We start from the raw sequence: 26878 nt of genomic DNA on the forward strand, positions 1-26878 counted from the left end.
GGACTATTTGCTGCCAGAGGCTGCTGGCTTTCTAGAAACGTGGGAGTGTTTGGGGAAATTTGGAGCAATAAAGAGTTCGGTTTGAACTGCCAGCTGCCTGTGTAGCCTCTGTGCCATGCTCCGAGTCCAGAGGTGGTATTCAGCAGGTTCTGACCAGTTCTGGAGAACTGGTACTGGAAATTTTGAGTAGTTCAGAGAACTGGCAAATACCACCCCTGACTGGCCCCACTCCTATCTCTTCTCTGCCTCCCGAGTCCCAGCTGATTGGCTGGGTCTCCTTTTGTTGCCCTGCACAGGAGAATTGAGCTGGAAAGCAGGTTAGTGGGGTGGGGAGGGAATGGGGATTTTGCAATATCCTTCCCCTGCCACACCCACCAAGCCACACGGCCACAGAACCAATAGTAAAAAAAATTGAATCCCACCACAGCCCGAGTCATCACTGTTACCTAACTGCCTTTCATGCTTAAGGCAGGACTAGAACTCATTATCTCCTGGTTTCTAGCCTGGTTTCTTAATAATTAGACCAAAGTGGTTCTTTTCCTACATTTTGGAAGTAACAGCATTGCTGAATACTTGATGGAGGCAATTTGAGTCACAGGACATATAAGCCTCCAGCATCAAAAGAACATTACTTCTTAGAAATATCAAACACATTTCCCTTTGGACCAATGTCATAAATGATAGAAATCCATTTATCACTATTCTTTTTTTAAAAAAAGAAGAAGATACAAATAAATAAATAACCCTAGGGCTGCTGTTAATGTAATCGAGAGTGTTAAAATCAAGCTTGCATCCTTTGCAAAGAAAAACTGAAATTGGAAGCACATGCTTTAAAAAATTACAAGCATAGCTTTATTACATTTCTTGCCATGATTGGGTTTATGGTAGGTAATTTGAAATATGGCTTTTTGTGTGCAACAAGCAAGAAGGCAAGCCATAATGCTCACTGATGAATGGATTAGGGAGGCATCTGTTTGAGGGTCTTCTCACCAAAAGAGGAAGTCATAACAAATATATTCATCCTCAAGGTAATGTTTATCTCCTGACAGGACATCCCTATGCTCCTTCAGAGCAACATCAAAATGTAGACCTGTCACATTTGTTCTCAAATGTATCATAAATAGGCTACAATGCATTTGGAGGTCCACTGACATCAGCAGCCTGAAAGTGCCACCTTGGGATGTGAGGTGTTGTTCTGAGGTACCAATAGAGGACAATATTTGCAGCTCAGGGTTGAACTGTGGCACCTTGGATGCTCTCTAAGCTTGGTGGGTTTTTTTTTTTTTGCAGATATTTTATTACCTGATTAGTTAGCATCATCAGTGTTGGAAGGGAATGGGTTTGTGGAGAGGAGGAGGAGGGGGGAGGAGGAGGAGAAGAAGAAGAGAGGAGAGAGGAGGAGGAGGAGGAGGAGGAGAGAGGGGGAGAAGAGAAGAAGAAGAGAGGAAGAGAGAAGGAGGAGGAGGAGAGGAGGAGGGGAGGAGGAGGAGAAAGAAGAAGAGAGGAAGAAGAGGAGGAGGAGAGGAGGAGGAGGAGGAAGAAGAGAGGAAGAGGAGGAGGAGAAGGAGGAGGAGAGGAGGAGGAAGAAGAAAAGAAAAGAAAAGAAAAGAAAAGAAAAAGAAGAAGAAGAAGAAGAAGAAGAAGAAGAAGAAGAAGAAAGAAGAAGAAGAAGAGGAGGAGGAGGAAGAAGAAGAAAGGAAGAGGAGGGGATGGGAGGGGAGGAGGAGGAAGAGGAGAGGAGAGAGGAGGAGGAGGAGGAAGAGGAAGAGGAGGAGGAGGAGGAGGAGGAGGAGGAAGAAGAAGAAGAAGAAGAAGAAGAAGAAGAAGAAGAAGAAGAAGAAAGAAGAAGAAAGAAGAAGAAGAAGAAGAAGAAGAAGAAGAAGAAGAAGAGAGGAAGAGGAGGAGGAGGAGGAGGAAAAAGAAAGAAAGAGGAGGGGGATGGGGAGAGGGAGGAGGAGGAAGAGGAGAGGAGGAGGAGGAGGAGGAGGAGGAGGAGGAGGAGGAGGAAGAAGAAGAAGAAGAAGAAGAAGAAGAAGAAGAAGAAGAAGAAGAAGAAGAAGAAGAAGAAGAAGAAGAAGAAGAAGAAGAAGAAGAATTAACTCCATAGAAACATATGAGTTGGCGCACGAGCAGGAGGAGCAGGAGGGATACCAATAGAAAAGAACATTTGTAGATCAGGGTTGAACCGCGGGGTCTTTGGTGCTGATTGAGCTTGGTGGTTTTCTTGCAGACATTTCATTACCAAACTAGTTAATATCATCAGGGGTATAATGGAGTGGGATTTGCTTTCATTATATACAATTATGGCTTGCCCTGTCAGCGTTGGTGGGAATATTCTTAGCAGTTCCTTGACTCGGCTGATATTTACTGTTAGCTTGTAACCGTGGTGGTGCAGTGGTTAGAGGGCTGTACTGAGGACATTTCTGCTGACTATCAGCTGCCTGCAATTTGGCAGATCGAATCTCACCAGACTCAAGGTTGACTCAGCCTTCCATCTTTCTGAGGTCGGTAAAATGAGGACCCAGATTGTTGGGGGCAACAGGCTGACTCTGTAAAACTGCTTAGAAGGGCTGTATGTTAGATTTTGCAGCAGAAATTCAAATCCAGAAAGCACACATAGATGAATGATTCAGCAGGATTCATTAACTTCTTTATATACCTAACAACACATGAAGTAAAGTTTCCAATACCAACAAGTACCTGTGGTGGCCCGAGCTCTCTGCCTCAGGGGTGGGCTTCAAAAATTTTTTTAGCAACGGGTTCTCTGATGGAATAAATAGTTTAGTCATGGATGATTATTAACTGATGAATATATAAGCATATGTTAGTTTGACAATGTGAAAATTTATATAAGCTGTGAGTAATGACTACGTAAGTATAGCACAAAGGATTTTTAACCAACTGACACACTGTATGTATATAAAATGGAAGATGGTTTTGTGTTTTTATGTTTTGTTTGTATGTTTGACTTTAAAAAATAAAAATATATATATATATATATATATATATATATATATATATATATATATATATATATATATATATATATATATATATATATATTTAGCAACTGGGTTCTCTGTCCGGTTGTTCAGTGGGCGTGGCCTTGGTGGGCGTGGCCTAGTCAGCCTCCTGCACCATGGTGGGGGGGGGGCGTTTTTTGCCCTCCCCGGGCTCTGGAGGCTTTCCTTGAGCCTCCGGAAGGGCACTGGAGCTTCTCTGGAAGCTGGGAACAGGCCCATTTCAAGCCTTCCCAAACTTCCGGGAGGCACGTTTTTGACCCTCCCTGAGCCTCTGTGCGCACCCTGCACTTTCCTGCACCGAAAACAGGCCCCCTGGGGACTCCTGGGGGAGGCGTGGGGTGGGTGGGGCCAACCAGGAGTAGGATGTGAGGGTCCTCCGAACTGCACAGAATCTTGGCTCTCCCGAACCCCCCAGCAGTGCACCCTGGCTCTGCCAGGGAAAACAGGTTGCTGAGATCCATTTTCAGCCGGGACAGCCTCCTGCAACCTTCTGCCATCAAAAATGGAGCTCAAGAGGGCCACACACAGCCCTCCCGAGCTCCACTTTTGTTGACAGGGGCACTATGGGCCGGTCTTTTGCTGTTTCCAGGTGACCCCATGGGCCAGATTTAAGCACCCCGTGGACCAGGTTCAGCCCCTGGGCCTTCAGTTTGACACTCCTAATATAGATATAATAGATATCCTGTAGATATATAGAGAGACTTATAGACAGAGAGAGAAATAGAGAAACAGAAAGAGATAGAAAGAGATGATACAGTTACTGATAAATTGATATAGATGTTTTCTAGGCTTTTCAAAGACTTACCCATTCATCTCAAGAAAATATGAATAAATTGTGTTTTTAAAATTGAGAAGGTGGTAAAATACCCGGGTATTACTATGACAAGCATGAATTGCATGTTATTTCAACATAACTGTGTTGAGACATGGAATGAAGTTTGAAAAAGATACGTTGCGACGGAAAAAATTACAACTGTCATTGCTGGTGAGAATTTCTGTGATTAAAAATGAATGCGTTGCTTAAAATGATGCTTTTATTTCAGACAATACCTGATTTGACAACCGATGCGCCATTTAAACAGCGGGAAAAGGATATATTTATATTTCTGTGGCAGGCAGAGGAAAACATGAGTTAAATATAAGGTGTTAGAAGACACAACGGAAGGAGGTTTTAGGTGTTCTATCGATTTGGTGACAATTATGCTTTTGAGTCTGGGACTGATTTTCTCCTCCTGGCTGTATTGTTCATGGGACAGAGTTTTGTATGTACTTTGAATTAATTTTTTTTAATTTTTTAAATGCTTTTTACTGTTTTTATTGTTTTAAAATGTTTTTTTTTTAATTTTAATTGTAATAGAAGTTTTGAATTGTGAGCCACCAAGAATCATTTTCTGAGATGAGCAGCTATAGAAATTGAATGAATGAATGAATGAATGAATGAATGAATGAATGAATGAATGAATGAATGGCTACATAAAACACATAAACAAAAATAAATACATAAAACGGTTAAAAACAAAATGCACAGGTACAGTATATGTGGTACCTTGCTCAATAGTAGTAACTGTGAGAGGGATCTTGGAGTTCTAGTGGACAATCAATTAAATTTGAGCCAGCCGTGCTGCAGCTGCCGGAAAAGCCAGCACAGTTCTGGGCTGCATCAACAGAGGGATAGAATCAAGATCAAGTGAAGTGTTAATGCAATCCTAAATTGTATTAACAGAGGGATACAATCAAGATCAAGGGAGGTACTAATACCACTCTATAAAGCCTTAGTAAGACCACACGTAGAGTACTGCATCCAGTTTTGGTCACCACATTATAAAAAAGATGTTGAGACTCTAGAAAAAGTACAGAGAAGAGCAACCAGGATGTTTAGGGGACTGGAGACTAAAACATACAATGAATGGTTACAGGAACTGGGCTTGGCTAGTCTAGTAAAGAGAAGAACCAGGGGAGACATGATAGTAGTCTTCCAATATTTGAGGGGCTATCACAGAGAGGAAGGGGTCAAGCTATTTTCCAAAGCACCTGAAGGCCAGACAAGGAATAATGAATGGAAACTGAACAAGGAGAGATTTAACCTTCCAAGGTCTCTTCCAACTCTGTTATTCTGTATGTAAATACATAAAGATATCACTCAATGTTTTGATCAACACATCAATTAATCAATTAATCAATCAATCCAGCAGAATAGGAGGGGAAAAAACTGTTACCAATAAAGAAGAATATTTGTAGCTCAGGGTTGAAATGAGGAGTCCTGATGCACTGATGATGCTATCTAGTTTCGATCATGAAACATCTGCAAGAAAACAACCAAGCTCAGAGAGGACCCCTAAAAATAAAAAATAAAAACCTTTGCACGGACATTACTTTGAAAACTGTGGGTTTCCCAACTCAGGAGATTTTTAAGTCAAGGCCTAACATTTACCTCTCATGGAAGTTTTAATTGCAAAGGGTTTGACTTGATGATCTATGTCAGGGGTGGGCAATTAATTTCCCCAGTGGGGCCACATGAAGGGGCCAGCAGTCTCAGTGAGGACATGGTAACTGAGTAGAAGGCTCTTGCCCTTCTACTTGCCCCCACTTATTTACCTTTGATTTGTATTTTTTAACTGGAGAGGGACAGCCAAAGGGAGGGCTACCTAAGTCTTTGGGGCCATAAAATGCCCAAGTCTGAAGTGCAAATACTTTCACCACCTAATAGCAATAGCACTTAGACTTAAAGCACTCTTTACAGTGCTTTACAGCCCTCTCTAAGTGGTTTACAGAGTCAGCATATTTTCCCCAACAATCTGGGTCCTCGTTTTACCCACCTCGGAAGGATGGAAGGCTGAGTCAACCTTGAGCCTGGTGGGATTCGAACTGCCAAGTTGCAGGCAGCCAGCAGGCAGCTGAAGTAGCCTCTAACCATTGTGCCACCATGGCTCTTACGAGAAGAGACATTGGAAAAGACGCTATGGTTGGGAAAGATGGAAGGCAGAATAACAGAATAATAGAGTTGGAAGGGACCTTGGAGGTCTTGTACTCCAACCCTCTGCTCACCCAGAAAACACTATACCATTTCAGACAAATCATTGTCTAATCTCTTCTTAAAAACCTCCAGTGTTGGAACACCCACAATTTCTGGAAGCAGGTTGTTCCACTGGTTAATTGTTCTCACTGTCAGGAAATTTCTATTTAGTTCTATGTTGGATCTCTCCTTGATTAGTTTCCACCCATTGCTTCTTGTCCTCCCTTCAGATGCTTTGGAGAATAGCTTGACTCCTTCTTCTTTGTGGCAGCCCCTGAGATATTGGAACACTGCTATCATGTCACCCCTGGCCCTTCTTTTCATTAAGCTAGACCTACTCAATTCCTTCAACTGTTCTTCATATGCTTTAGTGTCCAGTCCCCTAATCATCTCTGTTGCTCTTCTCTGCACTCTTTCTAGACTCTCAAGGTTAGATAGGACAGGGGATCCATGGGGTCACAAATAATCAGGCATTGACTTAATGAACAACACCAACAATCAATGTGAACCTCCTGAGATCTATAATTCCACAATTCTATGCTTTAATGCAAGGGTCTTGAAACTTGGCAAGTTTAAGACGTGTGGACTTCAATTCCCAGAATTCCTAAGTTAACATGACTGGAGGAGGAATTCTGGGAGTTGAAGTCCACATGTCTTAAAGCTGTCAAGTTTGAAGACCCCTGCTTTAATGCAACTAAAAGAAGATTTTAGTATGTCTCAGCTGTGGAGTTCCTTTTTTTTAAGAGGACAATTTTTCTCCAGCGCTCAGACATGCCTTTAGTCACCAGTTTTGGAAAAGAAAAAAAAAAGAGAGAGAGAGAATGTTTTCTGATGCAGTGCTGGAATAAATTCTTACCTTTTTCATCTCTCTTGAATTCAGCCAACTTTGAATTTGAATTCCTGCCAGTTGCATGCTTTATCCATCCAGATTACTCTGGGCTTCTCCAGCAACTGCAATATTTTGCAAAATTTTTTGTTGATGCAGGTGCCTATTTAAAAAAATCTCACCATAATCCTGTCAAATATCTACTGCTCCAAATCCACCACTCTTGTTCAGAAAAAAATTAGGTATACTGGGGAAAAAGAACTAGGAATGAATAAAGGGGTCTCATTCAAAATCAACGTGGAGTCTTAAGTCCATAGAGAGATCAATGGTATGTTTCTGCTTTCTTGAGTCCATCTTGTCCAAAGGTTCCAAAATTTAATCATGTGAATCATTTTTGGGGGGAAGGGAGGGGAAATCTTCCAAGTATCTTGTGGTCCCTTAAAAACTAGAACATGAAACAGAGTTGGAAGGGATCTTGAAGAGGTCATCTAGTCCATTTTAGACAATTGGCTGTCCAGTTTGTTCTTGAAAACTTCCAGTGATGGGACGCACACAACTTCTGAAGGCAAGCTGTTCCACTGGTTAATTGTTCTCACCACTAGGAAATTTCTTCTTAGTTCTAGGTTGGATTGCTCCTTGATTAGTTTCCATCCATTGTTTCTCCGAGTCCTAGTGGACAACCATTTAAATATGAGCCAGCAGTGTGCAGCAGCTGCCAAAAAAGACAACACAATTCTAGGTTTCATTAACAGAGGGATAGAATCAAGATCATGTGAAGTGTTAATACCACTTTATAATGCCTTGGTAAGGCCACACTTGGAATATTGCATCCAGTTTTGGTCGCCACGATGTAAAAAAGACATTGAGAATCTAAGAGCAACAAAGATGATTAGGAGACTAGAGGATAAAACATATAAAGAATGGTTGCAGGAACTGGGTATGTCTAGTCTAATGAAAAGAAGGACTCGGGAGGCATGATAGCAGTGTTCCAGTATCTCAGGGGCTGCCACAAAGAAGTGGGAGTCAAGCTATTCTCCAAAGCACTTGAGGGCAGAACAAGAAGCAATGGGTGGAAACTAATCAAGGAGAGAAGCGACTTAGAACTAAGGAGAAATTTCCTGACAGTGAGAACAATTAATCAGTGGAACAACTTCCCTCCCCACCCCATTAACCTGCTTTCCAGCTCCGTTATCCTGTGCAGGACAATAAAAGAAGACCCAGCCAATCAGCTGGGACTCAATGGGAGGCAGAGAATAGATGGGGCTGGGCCAGTCAGAGATGGGATTTGACAGTTCTCCAAACTACTCAAAATTTCCGCTACTGGTTCTCCAGAACTGGTCTGAACCTGCTGAATACCACCTCTGGACCGACTACTTGGTTCAGCTTGTATCAAAAGAAATGGGAAAATGTGGCTTCTTAATTTGAGTATGGAAAGACAGCAAAGGAGGAGGAGGAGGAGGAGGAGGAGGAGGAGGAGGAGGAGGAGGAGGAGGAGGAGGAGGGAGGAGGAGGAGGAGGAGGAGGAGGAGGAGGAGGAGGAGGAGGAGGAGAAATAATCAGTGGAAGAAATTGCCTTTAGAGATTGTGGGTGCTCCATCTCCAAAAGATATTGGGCAAGCACTCGTCTGAAATAGTAGGGTCTCCTGCTTGAGTAGAGGGTTGGACTAGAGGACCTCTAAGGTATCTTCCAACTCTTTTATTCTGGGAGGAGGGGGGAGGAGGAGGAGGAGAATTAGAAGGAACTAGAGTTGGGTTGAGGACAATTTTGTTTATTCATGTCTTCATCCTGCAGTTGGCGGGGAAGTTTGCACCTGCAAAGCTGGATGTGTGCACAAACTGCAAAGTAGAAAGGCTGGAACAGTTTTCATAAGGGAAGGAAACCTTTGAGAAACAGCATGGTAGGTATTGGCAAGCATACAAAGAGATGCTGGTTGTTACACTTGAAGCTTTGGAGAGATCAAGAGACATGTTTGTGTCTGATAAGCTCAGGACCGGCATTTGGGCTTCCAAACTGAAGCAATGTTACGATAAAAAGCACACGTTTAGAAGCGATGCTGCAGTATTTCTTTTTGCTAAATGTGACTTTTGAAGTACTGCTGAAAGACACATTTTTTTTTTCTGAGTGACAAGTGATTTTTGCTCCAATGTCAGAAAGCTCCCATCTCAGAAGATAAGACGAGTGTAATATGTTAATTCAGATGAATGGCACTCTTAACCTGGATAATTCAAATACAGGGTGAAACAATGTTTGGACACAAAGGGATGATAAAGAATGCTGTAGAAAATGATATAAGGTGGCCATCAGTCTGCTATTATAACATCACATTCTGAAAGTAATCAGAATAACAGAATTGGAAGGGACCTTGGAGGACTTCTAGTCCAACCCTCGTCCTCAAGCATACAAAGTTCATACAAATGGTTTGAAATAAGTTGTCCAATCTCTTCTTAAAAATCTCAGTGTTGGAGCATCCACAACATTTGGAGGCAAGCCGTTCCCTTGGTTAATTGTTCTTGTTTGTTTATTTGTTTGTTTGTTTGTCAAACATGTACAAGAAAACAAGTATAGGTATGAACATAAACATGAACAAAGGAAATAAATACAGATAAATGGGGACAGTAAGACAGGGACCGTAGGCATGCTGGTGCGCTTATGCACACCCCCTTTAAGGACTTCTTAGGAATGGGGTGAGGTCCATGGTAGACGGTTTGAGGCTGAAGCTGTGAGGGTTTGAGGCTGTAACAACGGAGTCGGGTAGGGCGTTCCAGGCATTGTCCACTCTGTTGCTGAAATGATATTTTCTGCAATCGAGTTTGAAGCAGCTTACCTTGAGTTTGTATAAATTGTTTGCCCGGGTATTATTGTGGTTGAAGCTGAAGAAGACATTGACATATTGTAGTTCTTACTGTTAGGAAATTTCTCCCTAGTTCTATGCTGGTTCTCTCTTTGACTAGTTTCCATCCATTGCTTCTTCACCTGCCTTCAGGTGTTTTGGAGAATAGGTGGACCCCCTCTTCTTTGTAGCAGCCCCTTAGGTCATCTAGGTTTATTAGCACCACAAAACCAATGTAAGTATAATGAGAATAGACATCATTAAAGAATCATGGATCCTTTATCAAATGCATTCGCATCCTGTAAAAAGCTAGAGGACCCATATGGACAGATGTCTACGGAGATTCTCAGTCATCTTGGCCATGGTTGTCCCAAAAATGCTTTTTTAAGGGGCAACTGGACTTTCTGGTTTTTCTCTGAAGATGTTTCGCTTCTCATCCAGAAAGAGCTGAAGAAGCTTCTTGAATGAGAAGTGAAACATCTTCAAAGGAAAACCGAAAAGTTCAGTTGCTTCTTGAAAAAGCACCTTTGGGGCACACCTTGACAGGGCCATACTCACAAAGTAAGTGCACTTCACTTTTTATGGCTCCATCTCTTCCACCTGATCAGCAGGGCAAAAGGTCATTTTATATATGGTGGAAACATGGAGATTTTAGATGCATTCTAGATGTACTTCTAGTCCAGTATTATTGGCACTGATTAAGAACATCTTTTGAAGTTTTCAGGTAGGGGAAATCTAATTGGAGATGCCAGCAATTAAATTTGAGGTCATTGCATCTAAAGCGGGTGTTTGAATGTTGGAAAGCCAGAAGTCAGATAAATAAGGCATAATCTGATGGTTGCAGACTTTAAGTGATACTTGGACAACTTTCTCCTAGCAGATGTCCATGGTTTCAGACAAGGTCATCCTTTCTCATGCCATTTCCCCATTTTTGATTCCAATCCCTCCTGCCAATTTGGAGAAAACCTAAGCAGAAATTATTGCATTATCCTTTTTTTGTCTTTTAGAAAGAAAAAAGAGAAGAGTGATAGAAAATAAGACAGGGAGTTGACTCATAGGCTATATATTTTGTTGGTCTTCTCTGTTCTGGAGAAGAATCATCACCACATTTTGGGATCTTCAAGGTCTTCAAGAAAAGTTTGAACAGCTGTTTGTCCAGGATGGAATAAGATCTCCTGCCTTGGGCAAGGGGTTGGGCTAGAAGACCTTCAAAGTATCTTCCAGCCCTATGAGTTTATAATTTTGAGATCTGAAAGAATGGATGTCAAGAAATGCTTAATGAAACAAGCCTGAACGTATGGTAGGAGACAAATGTAAAAAATATAAGAAAATATAAGAAAATTTTTCTGGGTTATGTTTTACAGTAGTAAGTGGAGAATTAAGAACAATCCAAGTTCCAGTTCCTCTGGGGATCCTTCTCACAATGTCAGTAGAATGATTTTCCTCAAGGAAGAGATTGTTTGCTGCAGAGTGATGGGTTATATATTTCTATACAATTTCATTAGCCCATTTTGTGAATTCACAGATACCCTGAACGATAAATTAATCAAATGAGCAAGTCTGAAAGATGCTTTTTCAAGAGGCAACTGGACCTTCTGTTTTTTCTTTGAAGGCATTTCACTTCTCATCCAAGAAGCTTCTTCAGCTCTGACTGGATGGTGGGGAAGGGGAATTCTTCAATCAGAGCTGAAGAAGCTTCTTGGATGAGAAGCGAAATGTCTTCAAAGAAAAACCAGAAAGTCCAGTTGCCTCTTGAAAAAGCACCTTTGGGACAACCATGACCTGGAAGACTGAGAATCTCCACAAACAAACGAGCAAGGTTGAAACAATACTCTAAATAAACCATAGAAAACTGGGGGAAAAAAGTCAAAATTCATGGTTAAAATGAGAAGATAGGAGACCATATGTAATTATGATTAGGGGCCTGGAGGTTAAAACATTTGAAGAATGGTTGCAGGGATTGGATATGGCTAGTCTAGTGAAAAGAAGGACCAGAGGTGTCATGATAGCAGTGTCCCAATATTTGAAGGGTTGCCACAAAGAAGAGGAGTTCAAGCTATTTTCCAAAGCACCAGAAAGTAAAACAAGAAACGTTGGATGCAACCTAATCAAGGAGAGAAGCAACCTAGAACTAAGGAGAAATTTCCTGACAATTAGAAAAAAAATAATTAGTGGAATAACTTACTTCCAGAAATTGTGGGTGCTCCAACACTGGCAGTTTTAAGAATAGTTTGAACAACTATTTGTCTTCAATGGTATAGGGCAGTGGTGGCTAACCTTATTGGGCTCCTGTGCCAAAAATTGTGTGCACGTTAGTGCGTGCACACTCGCAGGCCAGCACCCAGAATGCAATGTGCACCCCACCCCCATACACACCCTGCTCATGCATGTGTAATCCCCACCACCACCCAGGGGTGGGATCTGACCGATATAACTACCAGTTCAGTGATTTACATTTTGCTGTGCGCACGTGTGAAACATTGTCAGCTTGCTGCCTGGACAGCTGAGCAGCGCTGCGCGCAGGTGCGCAGCATTTAAAAAAGCACTTTTTTCTTGCTTTTTCAACCGCAGCTGTGCCACGCAAAGCAGCTGAGGTTGAAAAAGCAAGAAATAAAGGTCAGGTAAGAGCCCAGGCGGGTGGGTGGGCCAAAACAGCAGCAGACATAGAACCGGTTCTATGTCTGCTGCTCTTCAGAGCTACCGGTTCTACAGAGCCAGACAGAACTGGTAGAATCCCACCCCTGCCGCCATTACCTGCACTGCACCTCACAGCTGCTTTTTCAGCTGGTTTGAGGCCTTTTTCGGCCTCCCGGGGACTTGAAAAAAGTCTCTGCAAGGCTTTTCAGACAGAATAATATGCCAGTTTCATCACTTCCGGTATTACAGGAAGTGATGAAACAGTCCTATTCGTCCTGAAAAGCCTCACAGAGGCTTTTTCCAAACCTCTGGGAGGCCGAAAAAGGCCTCAAACTAGCCAAAAAAATCAGCTATGAAGTGCACACATGCGCAGTGAGGTAAGTTTGCTCGTGGCTCACGTGCCGGCACAAATGGCTCTGCATGCCACTTGTGGCACGCGTGCCATAGGTTCGCCATCACGGGCATAGGGTTTCCTGCCTGAGCAAAGGGTTGGACTAGAAGACCTACAATGTCCCTTACAACTTTCCTCTTCTCTTCTCTTCTCTTCTCTTCTCTTCTCTTCTCTTCTCTTCTCTTCTCTTCTCTTCTCTTCTCTTCTCTTCTCTTCTCTTCTCTTCTCTTCTCTTCTCTTCTCTTCATAGATTTAAAAATTAAAGCAATCTTATATTTTCCTCACTCAACTTGTTTCTAGGTTAGAAGAACTTGGATTTTGTTTTTCTTCCTTTCCTAAATCTTTTGTAAAACAAAAATTATTCAAATTCATTCTCAGATGCTCCATGTTGGTGGCAGATCACTGTAGAAATAGAGAATTCCACAATTTAACAATGTGGCCAGCTTAAAAAAATCACAACAAAACCAGCTGGAAATTTGGAGAAAAAAATGTTTGATGAATATATTTCTGCTTGCAGAGAAGAATATTTTTAAGTGATGAAGAACTTATAATTCCTGAGGGAAGTTTCTCCACATCTCTAATTAAGCACCATTTGCAATCAGATTGCAAGTTGTTGATTAAACCACGAGGATGTTGCTTCTATCGTGTCTTGGATAACGCATATATGGCATTATACCATTCTAAATTGCTTAAACTTCTCTCTGTCTTAAAACTCAAGCAGAATATAAATTTCTAACCCCCACACTAAATGACACTCCATTATTAGGACTGCACAAAGACTCAACCTTCCGTTTAGTTCAATGGCAATTTCATCAAATCTCCAAAATAAATAATTTTTTGGGGAAGGGAATCGATGCAGATCAAATCAGGACTCCATATCATTTTGATTTATTTTTTTTCTATTGAATTGAGATGATTGGAGTTATTTGAATTGATCGTTTTCATTGAATTGGTTGCATGAAACAGACAGGGACAGATTCTCACGTACCCATTTGCTACTTAATGATGGCTAAGGCAGAACGATGGGATGGAGAGTTTGCCTGGATTCGCAAACAGACAATGCTATGTTTTTTTTTTTTAGTTTAGCCAGGGATCGGCAACCTTAAACACTCAAAGAGCCACAAAGGTCCTAAACAGAAGCCCCCCCATTCAATTCTGGAGCCAACTGGAAGTCCGGTTCCCCCACCCTAGAGTCTCTGTCAACTCATAAAATATGTCTATGATCTTTTTAGAGTTGCCAACAGAAAGGGAGAGGAGAGCAGTGGGCAATTTGCATTCCATAAATGTTTTCAAAGATAGTTTCTAGGTGACTGAAGTTTCTGCTGCACAAAATTCTACCTGGAGAACATGGATTGATGACTCTTGGCTATGGATGTGTCCCATTGGAGAATGTGAATTATCATACACCCAGGGGCTGGGGGAAAACCAGGGTCAAGGGTGACAATGAATGATGTGTCTCAGAGTCGGCTATCCCCAGGCAGCGCTGGAATGTTTACTCCTAATAAATCTTCTTTAAGTTTTGAAAATCCAACTAGAGACTCGTGATTTAAATGGGGGTAATTGCTGGAGCCCTGACAGTCTCCTCCTAGCGCAGTGTCCTTTTTCCTCTATCTGTCCTAAATTAAAGCCCTATCAATTGCGTAGGAATCCGCAGTAAAGGGATGAAAGAGCCACATGTGGCTCCAGAGCCGAGGATTGCTGACTCCTGGTTTAGCCATTATATTGTGTAAGCAATTAGCAACAGGCTAATTGAATTGTATATAACTTTTAACCTATTTTGGTCACCACATTACAAAAAAGATGTTGAGACTTTGGAAAAAGTGCAGAGAAGAGCAACTAAGATGATTAAAGGCCTGGAGACAAAAACATACTAAGAACGGTTGCAGGATTGGGGTATGGCCCGTCTAGAGAAAAGAAGGATTGGGGTGACATGATAGCAGGATTCCAGTATTTGAGGGGCTGCCACAAAGAGGAGGGGGTCAACTTATTTTCCAAAGCACCAGAAGGCAAGACAAGAAGCAATGGATGGAAAATACTCAAGGACAGAAGCAACCTGGAATTAACTTCCTAGCCTTGTAGACAATTAACTGGTAGAACAGCTTGCCTTCAGAAGTTGTGGGTGCTTCATCACTGGAGGTTTTTTTTTTTTTAAAGACTTCACAGCCACCTATCTGAAATTGTATTTCTCCTGCTTGAGGAGAGGGTTGGACTAGAAGACCTCCAAAATCCCTTCCAGCTCTGTTATTCTAGGTTCTATGTTTGGTCTCGATTTGCTGCCCATAATTAATACCCCCCGACATTTCTACAGCTCACTTGTATTAGCCAACACAGTTAGCCTTTCCCACGTTTAAGCTTACTTGACGCTTCAGGAGCAACGGTGTTTTAATTCTATTCAGTGTTCAAATTCATTTAGCACATACAAGTGGAAACTACACATCAGGGTCTCCTCCAATCACTCACGGCAACTCAAAAGATTTTTCTCCCTCGACCGGTCTTACGCCATCCATCTTCACAGCAGATTTCAAGCATCCTTCCCACTCCACACACCCCCAAAGTAAACCTATCTAGGGTTGATGGCTTTAACAGATGTTTCTCCATGCATTTTAGAATAACCCCACCTAAATCTTCTTTGTGGGCAAACAGAACGTGGAGGTAGATTTATCTGCATGGTGACAATATCCATTAAGGGCTTTAGCAAAGGGAACAGGACACAGGCGGTCTCTGCTTGCTCAGGCAGATGTTATCCCTGGCCGACACTTTTGATAAAAGCAACAGCTGTATCACTATAACAGAAATATTTTTAAAGTTTGTCTCTGCCTTAGCCAAGGAACACCGGGAACATCTGTCTTGCTGGACTTGGCTGTGACAGGTTTTTTTTTTTTTTTAACAAATTCCCTCAGTGGGTTTTTAATTGAAGTTGCCAAACCATTGGACATTTGACACTAGACAGTGAGAATTCGCATTGCAGGGAATTCATTCATTCTGAATCTTTCCCTCTAGGATTTCTCTCCATTAATTTCTTGCAGATTATCCAAAGACAAGCCGGAAAAGTAAAACAAAAATGATACAGGTTTAGCTGCTTAGCATGAACATACGGATTGTCCATTGATTGCTCGCTCTTCTCTCTCTCTATTTCTCTGTTTCTCTCTCTGTGTGTCTCTCTGTCTCTCTCTCCATTCTCTGTCTGCCTGTCTCTCATTCTCTCTCTCTCATTTGCTCAGTCTCTCTCTGTCTCTCTCTCTCTCTCATTGTTTTTCTCTTTAATTTTGTATCTCTGTTTGTGTGTCTCTCTCATTCTCTCTCTCTCATTCCCTCTCTCATTCTCTGTTTCTCCCTCATTCTCTGTCTCTCTCTCTCTCTCTCTCTCTCTCATTCTCCCTCTGTCTCTCTCTTTCTGTGTGTCTCTCTCATTTTCTCTCTCTTTCATTTTCTCTTCCTCTCATTCTCTGTTTCTCCTCAGTCTCTCTCAGTCTCTCTCTCTCTCTCTCTCTCATTCTCCTCTGTCTCTCTCTTTCTGTGTGTCTCTCTCATTTTCTCTCTCTTTCATTTCTCTTCCTCTCATTCTCTGTTTCTCTCTCATTTGTCTCTCTTTCTTTCATTCTCTCTCATTCTCCCTCTCTCTGTCTCTCATTCTCTTTGTCTCTTTCATTCTCTTTGTCCCTGTCATTCTCCCTATCTCTGTGTCTCTCTCTGTCTTTGTCTGTGTGTGTGTGTGTGTGTGTGTGTGTGTGTGTGTGAGAGAGAGAGAGAGAGAGAGACAGACAGACAGACAGACTATTTAATGGTATTTATTTTATCTGTTCCTTTTCAATCCAAACTTTTCTAAATGGAAAGAAGGACTAGGGGCGGCATGATAGCCATGTTTGAATACCTAAGGCAGGGGTATCAAACTCAAAGCCTTAGTGGCCTCAAGGACTCTATAAAAAGAATACAAACGACCAGCTGTCTGCAAGGAGTATAAATCTTTTCATTCCCCACCATCCAGTCAGAGCTGAAGAAGCTTCTTGGATGAGAAGCGAAACATCTTCAAAGAAAAAAAAAACAGAAAGTCCTGTCGCCTCTTCAAAAAAACAACAACAAACAAACCACCTTTGGGACTTTTTAATTGCTATGTTTGCAAAGATCGACAAAGCTCTCCGATCACCAGCCTTCTTTGCTGTTATAATCATCACTTCTTCTGATGCCTGAGCAGTTCCTAATCAACAGTTCCTGAGGACCAAATGAATTCAGCCATTGAAAACATGGCATCTCCCCCAAGAACAAAGTCAAATCCTGCTTCTCTTTTGAAGAGGACTGGATAAAAGAAGGGGGCTGATGTTATGGACCCTCAGGAGAGAAATCACAAAAGAAAATGAAAGGAAACAAATGGCCAGGGGAAATCTGCTTTCAGAACTGCTTACGAGCCCCTCAAAAAAATAGCTTCTTAAGAGCCTTGTCAAAACTCCCATGTGCTCAGAAGTTTTGGAGGAATATTAGAAATTGGATTTTAAATATAACAAAACAAACTTTAAAACTTGAACCCGAAACCTTTCTGCTAAGTATGATAGATTTAAACATGGAGCAAAAAATATCAATATTTAATTTTGCACGTTATAACTGCGGCCAGAATAACCTACGCACAAAACTGGAAACTGTCTTTCATTCCTTCAGAGGATATGGTAATTAAAAAAAAAAAATACATGAATGTGCTGAGATGGATAGCCTAACCAAATTGTTAAGAAAGTAAACAAGATAGTGACTGTTATGAAATACGGAACATTTGGTATGATTGGTTAAAGAAAAGGTAATATTTGATATTTGGATAAGTTATGGAAATGACAGAAGATATGCATTTAATTATAAACTCTATAGAGAAATTAAAACATTAAAAGAACGAAGGAGTTATTGTAACAAGGCAGATCACGTCAATGATAAAGATAAAGAAAAAAAAAATAACCATTGCTCAATATACGCTGTAAAATGTATATATGTATGTATATGTATATGTATATGTATATGTATATGTGTTCTGTCCCACCTGTATCCACAGATGAAAACTTCAAGTTCCAGAGTTCAAATACTTTACGCAAACAAAACCAGAGACAGAAGATTCAATTGCTCTGTTTTCACAGCCCTTTGGCAATCCTCCTAGAATCTGTCCGGCAATTCTGTATAGTTCGTAAATCACAACGCAGTAGTCAGACGCATTTCTTTCCAAGGCAAAATCCACTTTGTTTCCAGCAAAGATTACGAACTCGTACGCTCCCTTATATCCTCTGAGAGAGGGCGTGTCAGTCTCATTAATTAATCCTTTGCTGGACGTCTCTTTTCTAATTGAGATTGACGTCTCAATCTTCTCCTAGTTCTGGCATCCAGCCAGCATCCGGCAGTTTCATCACCGCTTGAAGCCTCTGATACACTTTCCTGATTAACAGTTAACACCTGAGGTGCAATCAGGGAAGTAGATTCAGGGGAGGGAGTGGACTCTGAAACCTCCAATAAATCAGGTTCATATCTCAGATCCAACTCCTCTCCCTCTACTTGACTCCCCTCTAAGTCACTTAATAATGCAGGCTCGAATCTCAGTGCCAGATCTTCTTCATCGCTCGAACCCACATCTGCTGACTGATCAGGTTCAAGTCTCGGAGTCACAACATGTATGTATGTATGTATGTATGTATGTATGTATGTATGTATGTATGTATATGGTATTCAGCTTTGTTCGGGTATTTTCCCACGTCATTATAGTTGTGCTTTTAAAGTTATAGCAACGTTTCGGCAAAATCTCATCTGCCATCATCAGGCTTCTGTATTGTGTTCGTCCAGAGCCTATATCATTTCAGACAAGTGACTATTCAGTCTCTTCTTAAAAACCTCCAGTGATGGAGCACCCACAATGTCTGAAGGCAAGCTGTTCCACTGGTTGATTGTCCTCACTGTTAGGAAGTTTCTTCTCAATCCATCATCAATCAGATTCTTGCATACAGATAACATGAAATAAACTTGTAGTACTTTTGAACTTTGCTCTGGTTCCTGATTTCTTTCACTTGACACATTGCTTGTTCTACATGTTGTCATTTATTCAGTCTTCTTTCATTGTAGACTCATTTTTTCCATTGTGCTCCTTGGCTTTTAGTACTATCTGGAACTAAGTGATTTGAAAATTATTGAGCTTCCAATTATGAAAATGATATCATAATTATGTAGGAGATAAAACCATAATTAAGTATCTGAGCTCATTGTTGCTGGTAGAGAATCCAATGATAAGAAACATTAGTTACTCCAGTTGCAAAATAGACTTTAAAAAGACATAGAAGAATGTGGAATATATACCGAACTACAACAATTGGATAAAATTCTAACAGGCTTGGATGAGAAAAATATTACAAAAATTTATAAATACTTATTAGAAGTAGATTTAGAAGAAGAAATTGTTAAAGGATGTATGATAGCATGGGCCAAAAACATAGGACTTAATACTGTATAAATCTAACAGAATGAGAAAGTATTTGGAATCAAAACAATAAATTAACAAGATCTTCAGCATACAAAGAAAATATATACAAGATGTTCTATCAATGACATTTACCTCCAACGAGACTGGCTAAAATATATCCCAACATGAATCCGGCATGCTGGAAATGTAGAAAGAAACAAGGTACCTTCTACCACATGTGGTGGTCCTGCCCAGAAGCTCAAAAATATTGGATTACAATAAAGCAACGGTTACAAGATATTGTTAAAGAACAAATAGAGTTTGAACCAGAGTTATTTATGTTAGGAATATTTAAAAAGATACATGAAAAATAGATATATTATATATGTTAACGGCAGCTAGAATATCATATGCAGAACGTTGGAAACACAATAACATTCCCCCTGATGAATTGGTCATTCAAAAAATCTTGGATTGTGCTGAAATGGACAAAATGACCCTAACATTAAAGGATAAAGAAGAGACTGAATGTTATAAAATTTGGAATAGGTGGTACAATTGGCTGGAATCTAGACAGATAGGAAATAAAGGAATTTAAGACTAGCAATCTATAGATAAATGTATATAACTGTACAACAATGTATATAAATGTAAATATGCACAAGAGATAAATATGTATAAGACTGATGCTACAGTATTGTTAATGTTATTATTATTATTTTTTGTTTTTTTAAAAAAGTAAAAGAACAATAAAGTTTATTTTTTTAAAAAAGATAAGAAACATTAGTTAAAAGGATTGGATAAGCAAATGGTGTGCAGAATATTTTTCTTGGCAATGCTTTCTAATTTGATGTTCTCCAACAACAATGCCTAAATTAGCCTTTCCTTTCTGGAAAGGGGGAGATTAAAATTTTCCTAGAACATAGAATAATAGAGTTGGAAGGGACCTATGATGTCCCAGGGTGGGATACAAAACAAACACAGTCACAGAAAACAGGTGAAGCCCCTTTTATTTCTTCACTTTGCTTCCAAGCTCCGAATATTCTTGACGAAAGACAAAAAACTCCCACACAAACAGTTACAAGAAGAAGGAAAAATGCAAACTAGGCAAGATAAGGGCTGGAGGACGTCCACAGTTAACACACACTAGGAAGGATGCCAAACACAGAGAGGAACCATAAAATAGACACATTTCCACACTTTGTTTCCAGCGTTCACTCCTACGCATGTCAGTACTCTTATTCAGTGGTCACAGCTGCAGCCCATGAAGAGGATCAAGGCCCTCTCCTCCCCCATAGACGACATCTCTCCCTTATCCTCTCCTCCCTGCGTGCCCTAGGAAGGGTAGGGGATGGGCCTGGGTCTTCATCTGACTGCTCAGCTAGACTCTGCCCTTCCCCAGCCTCCTCCACAACCTCCGGAGCCACACTTCCACTTCCTATCGGCTGTTCCTCCTCTCCCTCAGAGTCAGTCTCCACCAGGGGCATGACAGGACAAGCAGGAGACCTCATTATTTCAGACAAATGATTGACCAATCTTTTTTTGAAAGCCTCCAGTGATGGCACCCACAACTTCTGGAGGCAAGCTATTGTTCTCATTGTCAGGAAATGTCTCCTTAGTTCTAGGTTGCTCCTCTCCTTGGTTGGTTTCCATCCACTGTTTCCCATCTTGCGTTTTGGTGCTTTGGAAAATAATTTGACCCTAACCCTAATCCACTTGTTTTTATAGGAACCCCTCAAATATTGGGAGATTGCTATAAGGTCTCCCTTAGTCCTTCTTTTCATTAGACTAGACATACTCAATCCCTGCAACCGTTCTTCGTATGTTTTAGCCTCCAGTCCCCTAATCATCTTTATTGCTCTTCTCTGCACTCTTTCCAGAGGCTCAACATGTTTTTTTATATTGTGGTGACCAAAATTGGATGCAGTATTCCAAGTGCAGTCTTGCTAAAGCTTTGTAAAGTAGTACTAGAACTTCACATGATCTTGATTCTATCCCTCTATTAATACAGTTTAGGATTGCATTGGGATTTTTTTCTGGCTACCGCCGCAGTGCTAGCTCATATTTAACTGATGGTCCATTAGGATTCCAACATACCTCTCACAGTGACTGGCATTAATCCAAATTTCACTTAGCTTATAAAGAAAACTGTAGGTATAGCATTTTCTTTTGAAAATCCCACACTGCTTGAACACTGATCTGACTGTAGAGAAGTTTTCTATGTTAATTGTGAGCAAATTCACTAATATTGATTAAAATGAAATTTCAAGATTATCCCACAGGATTCCCATCTCCAGTTATGGGAAATACGAAAAACAAAACTACCGCACAGGAAGCAGTAGGTGGTGTGTTGGTGAAATGGGGAGAAGGATTTCATATAAACCCAGAATATTAAGCTAAGATAATGCTTCCTTTGGAGTTAAAGTAATATTATGCTGGAATTATAAATGGGCTTGCCAGAAATGCTGAACTCTAAAGTTTCTCTGGTTATATATATTTTTTAGAGTTCAGCATTTCTGGCAAGCCCATTTATAACCCCATCAATGAAAGTAATGGGACAAATTGTTTCCAAATTGCTTGCAAACCCCTCTTATGTTTCCTCTCCCACAAAATTAGTAAATAAACTACGGTATTCAAAAAAGTAGGAATTTTTTTTTGTTAAAGAAAAGAATATGGGTTGCTAATTGACTGTTCCTCCTTCCCACTTCTTGAAAGCATTAGCTAATATCATGAAACAGATACAGGAACTGGGATCAAAGCCGTTTTACCTGAACACTTTGGCATCCGTTCAACTTTAAATTGCTAAGACTAGCTTAATTTCTCTACGGATTTTTGTTTTCTTTGCTTTTGAGCAGATATGGTGCATAAATTATTCTCCCCCCCCCCGCCCCCAATTCCTCCCAATTTCAGATATGGCTACTTCTCAAATATACACGATATGTGTGTACGGATAGATAGATGCACATGTGTGTCTATCTATCATCTGTCTCTCTGTCTGTTCACCTGTCCCTCTGTCCAGCCATCTGTCTATCTGTCCATCCATCCATCATCTTCTCTCTCTCTCTCTCTCTCTCTCTCTCTCTCTCTCCCTACCTACCTACCTACCTACTATCTATCTATCTATCTATCTATCTATCTATCTATCTATCTATCTATCTATCTATCTATCTATCTATCTATCTATCTATCATATATCTATATACCCATATAAATACATCTACATATATGTATTTTATATAAATAGACATACATAAATGTACATGTGTGTATAATATATATGGGATATGGGATGGGATATGAAAGGGGAGGAAGGAAGGAAGGAAGGAAGGAAGGAAGGAAGGAAGGAAGGAAGGAAGGAAGGAAGGAAGGAAGGAAGGAAAAGAAACAATAAAGAAAGAGAAGAAAGAAAGAAAGAAAGAAAGAAAGAAAGAAAGAAAGAAAGAAAGAAAGAAAGAAAGAAAGAAAGAAAGAAAGAAAGAAAGAAGAAAGAATCACTAATACTACATTGGAATAGCCAAGTTACGGTTCAGACCGTGCTTTATTTTGGTTTCTCTGATTTCCATTCCTTCTGACTAAATTTCTCTTCTACCACTCAAAGCTTTGATTCTCAGGCCTTCTGTTTTTTTCTCAGAACAACACGACCATTACTGGATACCCCGCGGGCTTTTTTTTATTAGCTTCTTTTGAACTCCTGAATGATTACCTTGGGATTTTGGCTGCTTATAGACTGACACGTTCCTGGCAAGTTTTTTGACGTACATTTTTATGCCAGGGTTGCTATGACAATAGAGCAACGCCATGGTGGTTTAATTGGATTTTTCTTTCATTATGACTATCATTGTTTTCTTGTTACTTAGAAGGCTTAATATGTTTTAATAACTGGTTCAGAAGTTTTTTGTTCCATTGTTTGCAGCTTTTGTGTCTCTCTCTGTGTGTGTATATGTTAAGTGTTACTACTACTACTGCTACAAGATGCAAGAATCTGTTTTTGCATTTGTTTCTTCAATCCCTGTGTCTCCCTTTGGCTTTGTCTATTTGTTACAAAGAGTGGATAAATACTGTGCAATTTTTATTTATTTACTTTTTAGATCTAAAGGATTTTGCAGAATTCTGCAACAGATGAAAACAAGGGGCAAGGAGAAATAGTGCATAAATCAGATGCAATGCAGGAGATAAAGGTAAGGGTATTGTGATTGTTGTGTTGTACATATCTGCACATGCGAAACAAGTTTGAAATCGCCATCAATGAAGCAGTATGCTTAGTGGCAGCAGGTTCTTGAGAAAACATATGTTCTTGGCATTGCCACTGATGATGTGGCATAGTGGTGGCGTTCAACCGGTGTAACAACCGGTTCCATTTGAAAACAGCAAGAAAACTTACCTTTTACTGCAGCTCCAGTGAGTAGAAACAGCTGAAGCACAGCAATCTTCGCTGCCACGCCAATCAGATGGACTTCAAACAAAGGAGAGATAGGACAGGGGTGGGTAGGTGGGGCCAAACAATCCCCAGAACTACTGGTTTGCTTGAACCGGTCTGTACTGGCTGAATCACACCCCTGAATGACATTAATAAAACACCTGAAGAAAATCACCAAGCTAAGAGAGCACCAAGGATCCCACAGTTCTCCTTCCCCTTCTCCTTCTTCTCCTTCCCCTTCCTTTCCCTTTCTCCTTCTCCTTCTCTGTCCTCTTCCCCTTCTGCTTCCCTTCCCTTTCTCCTTCCCCTTCTTCTCCTTCCCTTTCTCTTTCCCCTTCTCCTTCTTCTCCTTCTCCTTTCCCTTCCCCTTTCTCCTTCCCCTTCTGCTTCCTCTTCCCCTTCTGCTTCCCTTCCCTTTCTCCTTCCCTTTCTCCTTCTCCTTCCCTTTCTCCTTCCCCTTCTCCTTCTTCTCCTTCCCCTTCTCCTTCCCTTTCTCCTTCTTCTTCTCCTTCTCCTTCCCCTTCTCTTTCTCCTTCCCCTTCTCCTTCCCCTTCCCCTTCCCATTTTCTCCTTCTCCTTCTCCTTCCTTTCCCTTTCTCCTCTCCTTCTCCTCTCCTTCCTCTTCCCTTTCCCTTTCTCCTTCCCCTTCTCTTCTTCTCCTTTCCTTCCCTTCCCTTCTCCTTCTCCTTCCTCTTCCCTTTCTCCTTCTCCTTCTCCTTTTACTTCTACTTCTCCTTCCCCTTCCCTTTCTCCTTTTCCTTCCCCTTCCCCTTCCTTTCTCCTTCTCCTTCTCCTTCCTCTTCCCTTTCTCCTTCTTCCTTTCCCTCTTCTCCTTTCCCTTTCTCCTTCTCCTTCTCCTTCCCCCCTTCTGCTTCTCCTTCCTCCTTTCTCTTCCCCTTCTGCTTCCTTCCCTTCTCCTTCCCCTTCCCCTTCTCCTCTCCCAATGATGATGTTACCTAATTTGGTAATGAAGTGTCTGTAAGAAAACCACCCAGCTCACAGAACACCAAGGACCTCATCCCCATTTTTTCTCCAGATTAGTACCCCATTAATAAGCATTTCCCATTTTGTTAAATACAATGCTTCTATATCGCTGGGATAATCTATTACCCCTATACTTAGCACGTCATGCAATCCTGGGTCCTCCTAAAAGGAGAGATTAATGCGGAACAATTTTAACAGCCGAAGACACATTTTTATCAACAAAGCCATGCGTTAATGTTTGAACCAAAAGGAGTCCAGGATTATGCAAACTAGGAAAATAAAATTGCCGGTTGAGTCTAACAGTAGGTGACAATTGTTTATTCTTTTAAATGGATATGTGATTTTTCTTTTTTGGCAGATGGATCTGGATATGCATTTCCTCCTGACCCCTTTCTCAACTGTTCCATTATGCTGATGGCATTGATTGACCAACAAATCCATTAAAAAGCAAATAATTATGAACTGATTAAACCCAGAATCAAAGGTAGCCTTTTCTGTATTACAGGACAGTCTTCCATTCTGTAATCCCTTCACTTCTATTAGCATAACATCTTCTTTCTCTTCACAGTAAAAAAAAAATGACTTTTTTTTTCTCCTGTCTGTCTGGTAAAATACATTAATAGCTCTCACTGATGGAACCCAGACATGAAAGCAAACAGCAGCTGACCCTCCCACAATTGCAAATTGCAATGTAAACTCTTAATGTAAACCCTTAAATGGGGCAACTGTGTGCATAGCAAATGCATTAAACTTTGATAAATCACAGAGCCCAAAGGGATCAGTCACCTTGTGCAGGCAAAAATTCCTTGTGGGCCTCTATAAAGACATTTACTGGGATCCAAGCCAAAAGAAAAAGAAAAAAGAGAATATTTAGACTCTAGAAAGAGTGCAGAGAAGAGCAACAAAGAGGATTAGGGGACTGGAGGCTAAAACATATAAAGGATAGTTGCTGAGAATGGTTATGTCTAGTCTAATGAAAAGAAGGACTAGGGAAGACATGATAGCAGTGTTCCAATATTGGAGGGGCTGCCATAAAGAAGAGGGAGTCAAGCTATTCTCCAAAGCACCTGAAGGCAGGACAAGAAAAAAATGGATGGAAACTAATCCAAGAGAGAAGCAACCTGGAACTAAGGAGAAATTTCCTAACAGTGGGAAAAATTAACCAGTGGAACAACTTGCCTCCAGAAGTTGTAAATTCTCCAACACTGGAAGTTTTTAAGAAAAGGTTGAACAGCCATTTGTATATGTACATGTACTGTATATATAAGAGCTGTGGTGGTACAGTGGTTAGAATGCAATACAGGTGCAAAAAGGGCAGATAGAATAGAATAGAATAGAATAGAATAGAATAGAATAGAATAGAATAGAATAGAATAGAATTCTTTATTGGCCAGGTGTGATTGGACACACAAGGAATTTGTCTTGGTGCAAATACTCTCAGTATACATAAAAGGAAAGATACATTCGTCAAGAGTCAAGAATCCTAAGGTACAACACTTAATGATAGTCATAGGGTACAATAAGCAATCAAATCATACTAGGAAACAGTCAATATAGATCGTAAGGATACAAGCGACAAAGTTACAGTCATACAGCCACAAATGGGAGGGGATGGGTGATAAGGAGTGATGAGAAGATTAATAGTAATGCAGGACAGTAGTAATTGCTTTTTTCTGTACTCCTACTTACTCTCTGAAGTCTGTGTCTGTCTTGTTGGGTTGCAGAACCAAGCCAGATCGGTAGAATTTAACATATGAATTTAAATAAAACTAACTTTTTGATATAAGTCTACACACAAGAATCATTATCTGCTTAGAGTTAGATAAGGGTCAGTAGCTCTCAAGGGAATCTGGACTTAGTTTATTTGTGTCTGTGAAGGGATTCTAGGCTAAACCCCCAGGTTTTGCCACTCCTCCCACACCAATGTAGTTGGGTAGATGCTGTCATAGAAGGAACCACCAAAACACCAAGTCTATGGAATAATAAGTTGGCACGATGTACAAGTCTGGGAATCTTTAATTCCAAGATTAGCAACCTGTCTCAGTCTCAACCAAGCTTCAAAGACCATTCCAAACTGTATATCCCAGTGCTAATAACATGTGAAACATATTTCAGCCTGGAATAATGGGTAGCCAGGAAGTCATAAAAATACATGCTTGACTTCCCCAATTGAAAGGGAATGGGAAATATTAATAAAAGAAGAGTGTGCAGCATTTTGAAAATGCATAATTTATAAAGAAATGGCTGAGATGGAGTCATTAAAAAAGAAAAAGGCTGGGCATGGGGTCTGTTTCTCTACATTAGCAAGAGTAGAAAGGACAAGTAGATGCAACTTGCTGAT

General features: G+C 40.7%; 1 long non-coding RNA gene across 2 annotated transcripts; it reads left to right on the forward strand.

Moving 5' to 3' along the window:
• Window positions 1–26878, forward strand: LOC148132618 (uncharacterized). 2 transcript variants are annotated; one of them, XR_015748284.1, is made up of 5 exons: window positions 4–132; window positions 21419–21560; window positions 23225–23314; window positions 24896–25021; window positions 26438–26878. It is a non-coding gene; the product is annotated as an uncharacterized LOC148132618 (long non-coding RNA). The 2 variants fall into 2 exon arrangements; XR_015748285.1 differs by lacking the exon at window positions 21419–21560 and having other exon boundaries at window positions 1–132.

The sequence above is a fragment of the Notechis scutatus genome, chromosome 2 (genome assembly GCF_049901735.1).
Source record: "Notechis scutatus isolate UNSWTSFEM ecotype Mainland chromosome 2, rNotScu1.2, whole genome shotgun sequence".
Taxonomy (NCBI): Eukaryota; Metazoa; Chordata; class Lepidosauria; order Squamata; family Elapidae; genus Notechis; species Notechis scutatus.